The 14,194-nt window shown below is 39.7% G+C and overlaps 1 protein-coding gene and 1 long non-coding RNA gene across 16 annotated transcripts in view; one reads left to right on the plus strand and one right to left on the minus strand.

Annotated features, from left to right (window-relative positions):
* Positions 1 to 14,194, minus strand: part of ANKS1B (ankyrin repeat and sterile alpha motif domain containing 1B) — a 1,063,758-nt gene that overhangs the window by 98,512 nt on the left and 951,052 nt on the right. The gene's annotated exons all lie outside the window — the stretch shown is intronic.
* The window catches only part of LOC128316475 (uncharacterized), a 52,651-nt gene that overhangs the window by 14,452 nt on the left and 24,005 nt on the right, over positions 1 to 14,194 (plus strand). The window contains exons 2-3 of one of the 2 annotated variants that reach the window (XR_008300435.1): positions 1,552 to 1,664; positions 13,716 to 13,983. This is a non-coding gene — a long non-coding RNA (uncharacterized LOC128316475). Of the gene's footprint in view, positions 1 to 1,551; positions 1,665 to 13,715; positions 13,984 to 14,194 lie in introns of those variants that run through there. The other variant, XR_008300436.1, reaches the window with a different exon arrangement.

Below are 14,194 nucleotides of genomic sequence, written 5' to 3' on the forward strand. Positions count from 1 at the left end.
TAAGAACTTGCCAAAGTAGGTGACAAAGCCAGGATCTGAATCCAGTTCTAACTTCAAAAATTCATGCTCCTTATATTCACTCTATCGGGCTGCCATTTCTCCCCCAGAATTGTCATGAGGCCCAAGTGAGATAATTTTAATAGAAGTGCCTAGCATGGTGCTTGTCCCACATCTGCTCAAAAGTTGTTGATCTTTTCTTTTTTTTTTTTTCAACGTTTATTTATTTTTGGGACAGAGAGAGACAGAGCATGAACGGGGGAGGGGCAGAGAGAGAGGGAGACACAGAATTGGAAACAGGCTCCAGGCTCCGAGCCATCAGCCCAGAGCCTGATGCGGGGCTCGAACTCACGGACCGGACCGCGAGATCGTGACCTGGCCGAAGTCGGACGCTTAACCGACTGCGCCACCCAGGCGCCCCTGTTGATCTTTTCTCAGAGACTCATTTAGTCATAAGGTTGTGAGCTTCTCTAAGTGACTGGTATTTTATTTATTACAGTATGGGCCCTATGGTTTGTCTTAGTCTTTTCAAGTCTATCCATTAATATACCCACCACAGGAACAATTCTATTTTTCTTCTATTCCTTTCACTCTCTCACTCTTGTTCCAAAACCCTTAATGCCAGAAGCGGAAGCTCTGGCCAGTAAAAGGTAGTGGGAAATTTGAGGGCAGTTGGAAACCTGTGTCAGCCAGTAATGATTCCCACATAATGAAAACATTTTTTTTTTTAATTAAGGTAATTTCCAAGGGCTGCATTAGTGGTTCAATACTGCAATATTTACAAGATAAAGCCGCAATTACCTTTAGATAATGAGGTGGTATGTTAAGTAACCTTGGTAAAATGATATGCATATAGAATATACAAAATTTTCACTTAATTCAATTTTTTAAATTAGTGTACCTTATTGCCAAATGATACTTTTTTCCTCACCGTTGTTGGAATCCCTATTGGAATTCATCTATCTATCTATCTATATATACACATACACACACACAATGTTTTATATACATTATATAATATTTGTAATTCCACATATTACATAATATATAACATATATTCTTCCTAAATATATATGTGTATATATATATCCAATATATATAGTATATAAAATATTTAGGAAGAATTCTAAATATTACATAAAATATATATTATATGTAATATATATATATAATCTATCTATGTCTAATACATATATATAAACACAGTCTTTTCCTCCCTTGCCTAAGTGCAGTTTATTGATTGTCCTTAATTTTTTTGTGGATATTTGGAATATTGCATGGTGTCTGAGTTAGGCTCTGTGAAGACAATTTGTCACTGGGCCACAGTGCTGCCACAGAAGGTGGCTGAGGAATGCACACTGGCCCCAGCAACATCCCAGAAGGTTTTGCTCTTTTTAATACATGCCTAGGAGTCATTGTTTGTCACTGTCTCTCACACTGAAAGCAAGGGCTGACAATATCAGCTATCTAAAAGTTCCAGTTAATGGAGTGTTTACTGTAAAAAAATCACCCTTTGGGGGGTGGCAAACTCCTTTTAATTTTCTCCCTGCCTAGGCCAGCCATGATCAGCAAGGCTGGAGAACAGAGAGTCATTAAAAAGACGGAGTCATTAGCTGCTGATGGTGCTGGTCCTGTCCTCCCATACGGCACAAAGAGGAACGGTCATGGTGAGTGCCCAGGCTGACCATGCCGTGGATAAGCTGAGAACCTTTGCTGTACGCTGTCTGTAAAGATATGTAAAGAAGTGATGTTTCTGGGGATGGAGGATTCTTTGGGGATTAGAGCATTTAATCTGTGATAAAGTGGGACACTACCTTCAGGTTTTTAAGGCGTATGAGCTACACCTTCTTTTTGAATGCCTGTCACCTCTTCTTTATCTGGTGAACCCCTACACATCTTTCAATATTTCAAGATCAAGTCAAATACTACTTTTGTGAAAGATGAAACTTCTACCAATACCCTTGTCATCTATTCCCTGTCACCTATCTTATTGAGCTACAGCTAGGTGTTTACGTGTTTCCTTTAGGCAAAAATCTCCTTGAAGGCAGCAATAAGCCTTATTCTCTTTGTATTCCTAGCAGGTAGTATATTAGAAGGTGGTTCAAAACTAAACCAGACCAGACTAAAACAAAGACATCTCAAAACGAATAACAGCAACAGACCTTTAAATGATAGCATCAAATTACTGATGCGCCAAGAAAAAAAAATCTACTTGGTATACTGTATAAAAAATGAACTACAGTATATTTATTTTGTATAAGGTTTGTAAGCTTGTTGATCAATTTTATGAGCTCAAGACAAAAAAGCAAAAAAGAAGAACAATGCTTTCTAAAAACTAGATGATGAACTATCAAATGCAAAAGTAACATCCCCACTTGCCAATATAATTCATTATAATTTATAAGCCTCCAATGAAAATCAAGCAATAAACAGTGATTTAGTATTTGGCATAAAATAGTTTAATGTACAATTGTCACTGAACTCATTACCTACATATAATGTCCTTCACACAGTGAGGAATTACTCATTTTTTACTTCAACATAATTACAACATTAAGCTGGACACAAAAACTATATATGATGAAAAATTGGTAATTTATTCTTATGCTGCCCTAGAATGATGAGAGTATGGGCGTATCATTAATTAATTAATATGTTATTCACACAGTGGACACTTGAAATCCATGAAATGCATAATTAATGATGAAAATGCCTCAATGTTATTATCATATGTATTGATGTCACCTTTTTTTTCCGACAATGCTTAAATTAAATCTTCCTGAAATCCCTGGTTCAATCTTTAGAGGATTCAAGTAATTCAGGATTTTTGGTGAAGACTTTAAATGCCAAAGTTCACTTCTAGTCTATAAAAAATGATTGTTTTCTAATCTCAACTTTTACAGGAATTTCCCAACTTTATTTCAGGCAAGATGTTTCAACTATTAAAACCTCGTATTTTAATTCTTTTTCCTTTTAAAAATTTTTTAATGTTTACTTTTGAGGGAGACAGAGTGAGAGAGAGAGCGAGCAGGGGAGGGGGTGAGAGAGAGGGAGACACAGACTCTGAAGCAGGCTCCAGGCTCTGAACTGTCAGCACAGAGCCTGATGCGGGGCTCAAACTCACAAACCACAAGATCATAACCTGAGCTGAAGTTGGATGCTTAACCGACTGAGCCACCCAGGAGCCCCTCATATTTTAATTCTTTGAGATGAAAGGGGCTTCCTTGCCCCAGTATTTGTTTTTATTTAGGTTTAATCTCTTCTCTTACCAAGATTCATAAAAAATGAGATTTATATCTCATGAACATGGACAGAACATGTTGAAGGCTCCCTGAGGGAAAACGATGAGCAGACGTAAAAATCATTGCAGGATTCTTCGCTCCTTAACTGCAGTGTCTCTTAGGAAAATGTCACGTATGAGAAATGCTAATTGAGGAGGCTGGGAGAAAAGAGACGCTACCTTTCCACACACAACATTTAAAAAACAAGTATTATTAACATAGTGGTTTATGAAGCACTTGAATCTTACATAAGTGTAGCTTATTTTTTGTTTCCTAAAAAAAGACTGCATTTGGGCAAACCAAAAACTGAATAATTTAAATTGTGAATTTGAGAGAAAAAATAATCACATCTAGCTGGAAATTTAATAAAATGCAACTTTTCAAACATTTTTTTTTTCTATTTTGTAATCATTTACATGGCTATTTGCAAAAGCTCTAGTCATGTAGAAACTGAAGGAGATGGGTTTAATTTTAAAATAGTAACAATGCCCTCATTTATGAGGATTTTTGCAGGGAGAAAAGGTTCTATAAACTATTCATCTCAATATAAAAGGGCTTAAATTCAAGAGTGTTTAAAGTTAGAAGTTGAATATATTACTTGTAATGGCTTCATGGCTAATATCTTGTCTATATGCAAGGTCAAACAGATGTATGTCTCTGGTTAATTTGGATTGACCGCCAAGCAATTTATTAGGAAGCCGGGGAATCTGAACACATCACAAAGACAATAGAACAAATGAGCTTTGTCTGATTAGTTCAGTTTACTTGATGATTAAATCTTCATGCCTTCAGAAAATTTACTGGACTTCCAAGTGAGACAGACAGACACTCCATGACATACTTACTATTTAGAACCCTATCTTAATTAAATGAAAAAAAAAAATCAATTTCCAAAAGGTCAGCATTAAACATCTTTTGTTGCTTATGTCTTTGCTGAATTTCATCTCAGGAAATAGAAGAGCTTCTCATTGCCATACTTCCTGATGACTGTCATATTTCCCAGAACTGGTGACTTTTGGGGAGATGGATAATTGGGCATTAAACATCAAATATTATAAGTGCCTGGTCTTCCTTTAGCAAATACTCCTTTTTCCAAGAGGTCAGTTTGATCTTTGATTAAATTTAGGCAGGAGGCTTCCTTTGGAGGCTTGTAAGTTATCTTCCACATAACGGCAGTGATGGACACCAGAGAGGCAACATTTTAGGGGAAAAACAAAGCTTCTCTCCAGCTCTCTCTGCCTGGCTTGCCGATGCCCCCATTTTCATAGCACCCAGGCTAGCCAAGATCTAACCTTCCACGGAATAAGGGAACAATGTTAACCAAGCATGGAGTTCTACTACTTTTGCTACTTAAAGTGCAAAACACAAAAGAAAGAAAGCTTATGAAGGAGTCACGGCACGTTTTATAAAAGTTGGTGCCTGTGCCCTTGATAGAATTGTTACACTCCTGCACTTCCAGGTCTGTACTGGCAGTTCTGTTCTGAGAGTCACGTTGTGGTGTGAGACCCCAACAATGCAGCCTGTAGTGTTCAGGTATTCATCAGAAATCCGCATCCAGGGTTGACTGTGTCAGTGATGCAAGGTTGTGTAGGGCACACACAGTGTTATGAAAGCAGAGGGTCAGAAGTGACCTGATCCAGGGGGAGCTGCAGATGATTTCATGGTGTCGGAGGAAGACTTTCAGGGATGAGTTGGATTTCCAGGCAGAAAACTAAGGGAAGGGAATTCCAGGCAGAGGAAATACCATGCAAAAGCTCAGAGGCATGCAAGAACATAAGAACATGACATGTCTGTGTATGGTTTTAACATCTGATTGATTTTGGCAAGAAGAACTGGATGTGTGAGTGGCAGGGGAGGAAGTGGTGGGGGTGGGCTGTGGCCAGATTTAAGGGTATTCTAAAGGCATTTGGTCTTCCAACCGAATTAGACAATACATGTAAAGTGCTTAAAACAGCGCCTGGCCCATAGTACAGGCTCAGTAAATACGGGCCGTTTTTACCACGTTGAAATCTTTGGGAAACCAGTCACGGTTGTAAAGAAGGCAAAGGATGATATCAGAATTGAGGAGATCAGAGATCAGTATTGCTTAGGACAATAATTTTGATGTCAATACTGAGAATGGACTGGAGTAAGGAGCCACTGTCTGTAGGCGAGTAAACTGAAATAATTTGAGTGAGGATGAGTGCCAGGAATTCAGGCCTGTTCCCTCCTGTTTTCCCAGAGTCCAGTGTAGTGGCTGCAGGTAGTAGGTACTCAACAGTCATTGAATGAATAAATGAATGGCAATGAGAGGAAGGAGCGGATCTGAGAATTGTCTAGGCAGCAGAAAGGGCAGGGATGGTGAGTATCATTTGTAGGTGGTAAAGGAGAGGGAGGTTTTTTAAGGATGACTCCAGAAAACTGGGCTTGGGAGAATGGTGTTGCAGAAAGGCGGAGGAACGGGTTTGGCGGGGAAGGCAAGTCTCTGTGAGTACTACTCTACGCAGCTGCTGGGCTCAGCCTCTCCTGAGTGTTGAGGAAAAAGAAAGTGGCCAAGGGAGGGCAAAGCATCTTCACACAGGCACTGAGCTGGGTGCTTTCCTTGTTACCTCATTTACTGCCCAAAAACCCTTTTCAAGTTTGGTGTTGTTATCACTGTTTACAGGGGTAGGGGGGCAGGGTGTGAGTGGCGGAAGCTGAGGCTTAAGATGGCATATTAATTGGGGGGCAGCGCCCTGATTAAACATGCACACGCGTGCACACACACACCCATCCCTTTTCGTCACAAAGCCTGTATCTTTCATCACTCCATCATATTGCCTACCCTGTTAAAATGAACATTTGGAGTAAGACATATTCCATATTAAAAAACAAAAAAGGTATATTCTGTATTCCACAGAAAACTCATGGCTGGGGAGGGGGGATACTTTGCAAAGAAACCAAAGCACAAGTTCTGTTAACTTTCTGCTTCATTAATGCTTCAAACCTGTCTTCTTCATTCACAGAGTTTTTATGAGGAACCAAAAAAGATGTGAAAGTCTTTTGAAAAATATAAACCATTCTATAAAAACAAAGTGATAGAAAAAAAAAAACAAGAGGAAAAGAGGTTAGAGTGGGAGAGAGCCAAAGCATAAGAGACTCTTAAAAACTGAGAACAAACTGAGGGTTGATGGGGGGTGGAAGGGAGGGGAGGGTGGGTGATGGGTATTGAGGAGGGCACCTTTTGGGATGAGCACTGGGTGTTGTATGGAAACCAATTTGACAATAAATTTCATATATTGAAAAAAAAAAGAAAAAAAAGAAAAAAAAAACAAGAGGAAAATATGTCAGATTCTCGTTAAGGAATTCTAGAAAAGTGCAAAAGGTGATAGGAGCTGGATACTGTATTAGGACCATTTGACCGGCAAAGGCATCTTTTCAACCATGCTTGAGAGAGCTTATTGAGTTGTTTTTCTGTCTTTCTGGGTCAATTTACCTAAAACATGAAGATCTGGATGTGAAGTATGGGAAAGAATGAATTTTGCCTTCCAAAGTCACAGTTTACAACTTTACTGCTTCCAATGCTTTTTCAGAGAGGTGTGGTTCTTGAATAAGCCTACATTCATACCACTTGTGTCTACAAAATTCCCTTGGGGACTGGGTGGGGTGGTCACTGGATGGAGAGTGACCCCACCAGTGGTCACTGGGTGGGATGTGCTTTCTCCTTGTGCTGGGCGAAGCTTTTCGATACCACCCAGGACCCAGGGAGAGTATGGTAATGTGTCTTGGTCCTATCGTTGAGCAGAGGCCACGTTCTCACGTCTTGCAGTAGCCACAGCACCCAGCATGGAGGGCTCCCTGTGTGTCGCTGAAACTTACACTGTTTACACGCTTCCCAGTGCTGGGTCCTTCTATACACTCAGGACTCAGCCAGATATGCTTCATCAGAGGGGCCTTTCATGGCCACCCTCTTTAAGTAGGTCCTTCCTCCACTCCCCTTACCATACTCTGTTCATTTCTCACATGGTTCTTTTTAGAATTTATATTTGCTTGTCCACTTATCTGTTGTCTCCCTCTCAAACTAGATTGCAGGCCCCACGAGGGCAGGGGTACATGTCGACTTGATTCAGCCCAGCACCTAGCATGTTGGCATGCTAGCATGTTGGCTTGGCATGTTGCAGGCTGGTAGAACCTATTTGTTGTTCTAACGAACAGATAATGCCAACCTGGGGATGGTGAAGACAAGTGACGGGAAGACAGAAGACCTAACACCTGGCGGATCTCATTCCACGCGCAGGCTGAGTTACGATCCGGGTCCAGGAATGAAGCGACGGGTTTGCTCATATGTGGATGGAAGCCACCTCTTTGGTCTCGTCAGCAAGACACGTCAACCAAACTGGTCCACACGCAAGCCCCACAGGAGAAGCACACAAACATCACTATTCCTCAGCCCTGGAGTAGTTTCCGTGCTCTCCTAATTAAATATGTATGGCATGTAAAAATAATTGTGCAGACAGAAGGACTCACAGTTGCTCAAAGTAGACCAGGAAAGTGTTTGAACCATTCAGTGGGCGGTGTGACTGCCAGGGGAATCAGGAATGTGTCAGGGGTGGGAAGAGAAACTACTCCAGGAAACGGTACTGTAGGAAACAATTTACATATTTTAGGGCAGGAGAGGTGCTTTAACTGCATTTGTTCCCTGTAGTTCTACCACCGAAATACATTGTTAAGACTTAAAATGAGTAGATGATATGTAGTGATAGGGCTGGAAAGCCATATAAAACTAGTTTACAGGCCAGGCTGTATGCATAATTTATCACATCAGATCCTTACAACCTGTATGGAAAGTGATATTATCCCCTATTTCACAAATGAGGAAACAGGTTCGGGGAGGTTATGCAAGCAACGAGGTCTGTTAGATTTCAACACTTGCACATTCTTTACCATGGAGCCAAAGCCAGGTGACTGTTAAGAATAGAATTCTAAGTTCCATACTGCAGTGGCTTTTCTTACGTATTTCTGACACGCCTTTTAGAAATCAGGAATACGCTTCGGATGGCACAAGAGCGTTGTAAAAATGGTGGCTTAAAAGTGATGGGGTGCATTTTCCATTTGGAAACAGAATGAGGGGAACAATTGTTTTACTTCCTCAGTGTTAACTAAAGTGATAGTCATTGAGGATTTCACCCATTTCCCACTGAGTTATTTCAATCCTACTAAACAGTTCTTACCCTTTAGAAACAATCTCTTTACAGACTCCCTCCTTGCAAATTACTTATTTTTCAGTAAATACCTTCTCTGACAATTCTAAAGATAGGTACATGAATTCTACATCCTTGCTATGGTTGTCAAGAGAGGTGAAATATGCAGTAGCCATATTTATAGTACCCAAACCTGTTCTTCTGGTGTTGCATTTTGCTGATCTGCTCATTCCGAAGGGCTTCAGTGCCTTAAATATCCCCACACGTCATTTATTGCTGCTTAATGTGATTATTCATCAATTTTTGAAAGTAGAAGCCTATTTTGGAACATATTTAATTTTTTGATGTTGAAAATTATTGCTTCTGGTTCTTCACCCAAACTATATGAAATACCTAGCACATAGCTGGTGCTCAGTAAGTAGAGTATTGCTAGATGAAGAAAATTAAGGAAAGCTAAAATAATCAGTTTTTTTTCTCCATAATTCTACCTGTATATAATTTCTAGGATTCTAGTGGCTTAAAATCTTGGACTGCTTATATAAATATATAATCAGTATGAAAAGTTTGGGAAGGGGGGAATATGGAATTCAAAACTGGCTCTCAGCCCGTGAGTTTTTCAGAGACAAGGTCTTCAAATATTTTTGATCTGCAAAATGCCTTTCCTGTCTTTCCCGTCTTCTCTTTACAACTGGCATTGTTGTATGAGTGTGGTGTCCCTTCCAAATAACTCTGTTGTTTGGGATCCTTATGGGGAGTGTCGACTTTGTTCCTGAAAGACAAACTGGTTGATGTATTGTGTTTCTTCAAAAAGCGCAGTTAATCAGACCTATACTTTGAAATCCAGGATGGGGTGATGCTCTGGAACTCTAGAATTCTGTCCTTTGGGAAGGGTCTGCTCTTCTCTGGGCCTTGATTTTCTTATCTGAATCATGGAGTGTCCTCTAAGAGGAAGGTTACAAACATAAATAACTCCCCAGTGAATAATGTTCTTCTGTGAGGTGCATATATCAGCAGTTAGGAACATATGTGAGGTCTTATACATCATGGCTTAATAAATAATTTATATTTTTATGATGTATATACAGTGTAGCTATGAATAATCTGCACAGTCACACATACAAGCCATACAATCATTAATATTAATCGATTTCCCCTATTTTTGAAGCAGTTTGCATAACAGAATGAATTGGCTTTGATGCAAGGCAGACCTGAGTTTAATTCCTAGTTCCAATATTCAGAGCTGGATCTCGGGGAAGATATTCACCTTTCCCAGCTTCCATTTCTGCATCTGTGAAATGGACATGATAGTAATACCTCCTTCATAGATCTACTGAAAGCACATAGTGTATTGACTATATGTATATAAACTGATGTTAACAAAACAAGATGATTTATATGTGTGTGTGTAACATGCACATGCGTGCATGTGTTTGGTGCAGGATTAATAAATATTGTCCTTTCCTTATGCTTTACTACTGAATATGACTGTGAGGTCAGTGGCCAGTGCAATTATTTGCTTCTTTCTTCTAGAGGTTACATGGGGTCGGGTGGTGTAAGATGAGGATAAGGGGAAGGGTAGCCACAGGCAGATACTGAATAATCTCTGTGAGCCTAGGAGGACAGATGATTGCAACTAGCTAGGGACAAAGAAGAAAAGCCAAAAGACTTATTAAAGCATATTTGCTTCTGTGTCTAGAAGAACCATTGGGAAGGCACATTATCAAGAGAAAAAGTCTGTCTGAGAACACAAATGACATGATATGACATGAGTATTTACTTTTATCAAGTCCTACCTGGTGAGAGGAAAGAAAGCATCATTATTCCACAAACATTTGTTAAATGTCAATTATATGAGAAAGCCATGCAATGGAGATAGAATGAGTCATGGTGACATAACCCTTGCATGCAATGAGTTCTCAATCTAATGGGGAAGCATGTGTGTACCTAACACACCACCCTGTCAGGCTGTGATTGGTACTATATTCAAAGACAACAGGTCTTGGGAGCACAGAATGGAAAGTAGTTTTCTGAGAGGACCAAGGACATTTGGAGGCAAGGATATGTTAAGCTAGGTTTTGGAGGTGAAATAGGATGTCCACAGGGAAAAGGGATGCATGTTAAGTACTGACACACCTGCATGAGTCAGAAATGGGATATACTGTGAGCCAGGCCTAGACAATTGCTGTTATTGTGATACTGCAGAAGCACAGTGATCTCAACCACGGGGAGATGGGGTGACACTGCAGGAAGCCATGAGGCTACAAGGAGAGAAGAACAGATTGATTTTGGAGAGGGAGGATGGGGATGGGCCTGGGGCACAGACAGAATGGTTAGCTTTGGAGTGAAGGAGAGACACATGTTTCTCTGCACAGGTAAGTCTAGGTGCTACTTGGTTATGTCTAGAGATAGAGAAACTGTAAGTTCTTTCTTTTTAAGCTACGTTATCGAAAGCATGATTGACATACAAAAATCTGTGCTTATTTAATGTACATAACTTAATGACTCTGGAAATAAGTACACACTTGTGAAATCATCACCACAACTATGCCATAAACCTATCCATCACCTCCAAAAGTTTCCTCCTACCCTCTGGCAGTACGTTCTAAGAGAAAATGCCTAGTTACCTTCATGGTCTTGGTGTGGTGAAAGTCGGTGCCACTGATTGATTGGATGAATGAAGCTGACTAGGGTAGAGGGTTAGTAAGCATAAAATAAAAGCTGAAGAGCTATTTATGGGGATCAGTACACAGGAAATGAATGAAGGTGTGGCTTCTGATCTCAAGGTATTTGCAAGTCAGTTGAGGACACGTGTAAGGACATCATATGTGAGAATATCATACAAATTTTAAAAACAGAAAGTTAAATGAATGGTTCATGAAATGAGAGTGTTCAAACGGAAACGTAGGTAAACAAGTTTATAGCTACATTTTGTAATGTAACACTATGGTCTTTTCCCCTCTTAATGTTAAAAAATATCATAGACCACCTACCTGACTTTAAGTTGTATTCAGATTCCTGACAGTGTTTGGTGCATAGACAGTTTTGGGCAGTGTTAGTAATTCAAGGCACTCCCCTACCTTCTCCCTGCACTCCTCCCTCCATCCCCAGGGCCTGAGAAAGAAAGCTCCAGGATCAACAAAAAGGCATAGTTCAGAGTAAAAGAGAGTGGCTGGATTGTACATGGTGTGTTTAGAGGAAAAGTTGGCCAGTTGAATGGAAGAGAGGGTTCTTTTAGCAGTGCTTTGAGAAGTGAGGCTAGAACAGTTCGGGGTTGGACTCTGTCTTAATCCTTGCTAGGGAATCCGACCTTCCCTCTACTGCGGCAGTAAACGGCCACGAAACAGGGATGGGATTTTTCTTTCACACTAAAAACTGCGATGTCCTATCTGGGCTCTCTGGCAGATCTAACTGGGCTCTCTGGCAGATCTAACGAAACGCAGCGTTAGCATTTCTGCTAGTTTTCCTGCAGGAAGTGAGTCTTGCGCAGCATCTGTTTCCCATGGAATAAGAGGGGAACATATATTACCCAATTATATTAAAAAGACTCTGGCTTCTTGTAGGATTATCATCTCTTTCTGGGATCTCCAGCAAGTGAGTAAATGCATATTTCCGTGGACTTTCTGTTTACTAAAAAATGTTGGGTCTAGTTTGTTGTGATACATTTTGCTGAAGACATTCTCATTCCTGTGAACTAATTTGGTTCCTGAAGAAAAGAAGGGCTGGGTTCTGGAAGAGCTTTTGGCTCTAATGCCAGAACTTCTAACCTGACAAGTAAGAATGGAGCTCAAGCCACCAAAAATGACTTCAATAAAACATTCACATATGTGAGGGTATCAGAGCCCAAGGCTTCAAAGAGAAATATTTTGAAAATGTTCACTGATTTCTGGCAAGAACAGCAAATCCTGATTTTAGTTCTTTATAAAAATAAGAAAAGACTAACAATTTAAAACCTGGCATTAATCAACTATTTAATAATGCCAACAAATGAATTGAGTTCTACTGTAATTCACTGTGGGGAGATTAGAGAAACCTAAGAGCTACAAAGAAGCCATTACAAACAGTTTATAGCGATTGAACACATGAGCTGTGATTAATCATGAATCAGAAGTAAAGCTATGAATGACAACAAACAGAAAAGACTTGTTAGATTAAGAATTTTATCAGAAAAGTATAATTTGGATGTTGATTCAATGTTTCCAGTGGCAACAATAGGGAAAATAAATCTTTTATGCAATGCACTGTAGTTGACCAAATTCAAATTGATAATGTATGAGACAACATTTAGATCAATACAGCCCAGGAGATGTAAAAGTATAGGCTGTGTAGTCTTCTAAACAATTGACATTTACATATTCCATTTTTCTTAAGATCCGCGTAAGCAAAATGGAAAAAGCACCCTAATATCCTGGATTTTCTGTAAGGAGACTTTTCAGTCTTGCTTATATTTAGGTCAATATACTGACATCTTGACTTGTGATAAAAACATTTTCAGATCCATATTTTTGGCTCATATTTTCTTTATTACAAAGAAAATAATTGATTGCACAGAGAAGCAAAAGCTAAATTGAATTGATTTTATAAGCTGCAATAAGCACAGCTCTCAGAAACAAATGCAAATGGAATGAACAGCTCGAACCATATGTTTCTTGTAGGCTACTCACGTTTTCCTTCATTCCAAGATGATTTTGAAAACCTGTTCTGTTAATGTATGCATGCAATTTCTGCAATCTTGAAGATTTAAAAACCTATGAGTTTTTACAGTCTTGAGTGTCCTAATACACCTGGATGCTGAACACACACACTGAAATATATTCTATGAACAAAGGAAGTTGAAAGGGACCATGGATTTCTCATTGTATGCTGATGCTGTCCTATGTCCGCTCTTCACATAAATGCCAAACTCAGGGCCTTTGAAATTTAAGAAAAGATGCCATACTTTTATTTCAGTAAGTTTGACCCTTTGTTGTCTATCTCTGCTCCTCGGAGATACAGGCACACCTTGTGCTAACTGAATGAATACTAATGTCTTAATTACACCTTGATAAAGAAGCATGCTACAGCCTGCACTTAAAATGTGCACAGAATTAGAAGGGGAAAGAAAGAGCAGGATGCTGTAGGCCTATCAAAGGAAGAAGAAAACCACAATGTCAATGGTGCATTGGCAAAGACTTCCTCAAGCTGCTTATCCACTAAAGGGCCTAACAATGAAAATTGCTTTCATTTCCCTTTCATTGACATGAGTTTACTTATTTGTTTATTTATTTTTATTTTTTTCCAGAGGTGAAGGGGCAATGGAACAGAGTGGTTTTAAGTCCATAAAAGGATTACTGACAGGAGCACCTGGGTGGCTCAGTTGGTTGAACATCTGACTCTTGACTTCAGCTCAAGTTACAATCTCATGGTTCATGGGTTTGAGCCCTGCGTTGGACTCCACACTGATGGTGCAGAGTCTTCTTGGGATTCTCTCTCCATCCTTCTCTGCCCCTACCCTGCTGGCACTCTAAATCTCTGTCTCACACAAATAAATAAATATTAGAAAAAAAGGATCACTGACAGATCTGACTCACTTCACCGTTTCTCCCATTCCCAACCCCTCTCATTTCCAGGGTTAGTTTAGGTGGGAAGGATCCCATATCTTCACATTAGAGTCTCATTACATTTCTATAGCTATGGTAAAATTCTCAGTAAAGTTAACACAGCTTCTCTTTTGGAGTTATGCTATTTCATAATTTCCAGTTCTCAGTGGAGATGTTATTA

The sequence above is a fragment of the Acinonyx jubatus genome, chromosome B4, assembly GCF_027475565.1.
Source record: "Acinonyx jubatus isolate Ajub_Pintada_27869175 chromosome B4, VMU_Ajub_asm_v1.0, whole genome shotgun sequence".
Classification (NCBI taxonomy): domain Eukaryota; kingdom Metazoa; phylum Chordata; class Mammalia; order Carnivora; family Felidae; genus Acinonyx; species Acinonyx jubatus.